General features: G+C 50.3%; 1 long non-coding RNA gene across 1 annotated transcript; it reads left to right on the plus strand.

Moving 5' to 3' along the window:
* Positions 1-644: 644 nt before the first annotated feature.
* Positions 645-1,215, plus strand: LOC139830939 (uncharacterized). Its single transcript, XR_011744476.1, has 3 exons — positions 645-860; positions 940-1,074; positions 1,148-1,215. It is a non-coding gene; the product is annotated as an uncharacterized lncRNA (long non-coding RNA).
* The last annotated feature ends 408 nt before the right edge of the window (positions 1,216-1,623 follow it).

The raw sequence follows: 1,623 nt of genomic DNA on the forward strand, positions 1-1,623 counted from the left end.
GCGGCTAACTTGCAACTATATTGTTTGTTCTTCAAATGAGTTTTGATTTTGCAGGTTGTACCACATTGGGCTGATAATAATAAGAGGGCCGCCTTCATGGAGTTGGTCAAGAATTGGGTCGACGAAAACCCCGATTTCAAGGCCGTGAGCGACCGGAACAAGGCCAACCGTGGGAATCAGGGAACACACAGTGCGGGGAGCAGCAGCACCGATCGCTATCGGGAGCGTCTGGTACATATAAAAATGGAACAAGCTGCATTTTTTTGATTTTCGATGATATGCATAACATTTGTTTTGTGATGCAGGGGAAGAAGCTCGGGAGGGAACTTGGTGAGATGGAAGCGTGGACGCACATGAAGCTGGTGACGCCCCGTCCGAACGAGCCTCGGCCCGCGCCTGAGATGTACTACGGCAAGGCCAAAGAGAGCAAGGAAAGATACTGCGAGGAGTACGCCAAGCTCCATCCAGAGGTGGAGGACCCTATGACCGAGCCGGTCGACGAGGTGGCGATGATGCTGGCGGGGTCCGGCCAGCCGCATGGACGTCCCCGCCTTCTTTGGGGGTTTCAAGCCTCGAAGAACTTCACGCAGATCAAGGCTACCCTCCCTCCCAGCCTACGCTACCTCCTCGCGGACTACATGCCGTTCTCGGGTAGAGGTAGATGTAAGTCATCCACACTTTCATCCTCTGTTTTGACTCTTGTTCCTGAATGGCTATGTTGATGAGACGCATTATTTCTGAAATTGTAGACTCAGCTCGAGGAGGCCTATGCAGTAGCTTACGAGGAGTATCTCGAGAAGATTAAGGAGCATGACCTTGTGAAAGATGCCTATGTCCAGTGGACGAGCAACCAGATGGCGGTAAGTTTCAATCTCTATGGTTGCAAAACATCATAATTCCCCATGTTTGAATCTGAGCTATCTCTCCCGTTTCTTGCAGAGTTTCACTCGGTTCATGATGACTGGAGTGCGAGAGGAACCACTCCCAGAGCCACCTCATCCGGGGCCGACGCCAGTGTTCCCGTCCAAGGAGGAGTTCTATATCATGTACAAGCGTCAGCGTCAGTTGACCCCGGTAAGTTGCTAACTTGGCTAAGTTGCTAACTTGGTGTGACATGGCTAAGTTGCTAACTCCCTCCAACATGTAGGGATTGGGAGAATCCGGGAACGACGCTCCTGATGGTACGCCGATGCACCCCGGTCGCTGTTCTCCTGGTGCTTCGCCGAACCTCGGCATGGTTACGCTTCCGGTGGCTCTCGTCGTGGTTCTACCTCCCCGAGCACCGTCGAAATACAGCGGCCTCGCTTCACCCACTCGGAGCTAGATCGTCTGGAGCTAGATCGTCTCTCGGGTGGTGCACCACCATAGTTTCTACATTGTACTAGCACATGATGACACGCTTCATCTTTGTAGTGGATCCCGTGTATGTACCATGGTCTTGTATGCTATATTTGTGCTATTTGTGAGATTTGATGCTATATGTGTGAGTTTTGGTGCTATACGGTGATATCTTTGTGTTCTATGGTGCTATATATGTTACTGGACATTCATATTTATAATATGTGCAGTTTCTGCAATTTTCTGAGCTAATAGAGCCAAAATGGCAAAAAACTGAAAAAATCC

This window comes from Lolium perenne, chromosome 4 (assembly GCF_019359855.2).
Source record: "Lolium perenne isolate Kyuss_39 chromosome 4, Kyuss_2.0, whole genome shotgun sequence".
NCBI lineage: Eukaryota > Viridiplantae > Streptophyta > Magnoliopsida > Poales > Poaceae > Lolium > Lolium perenne.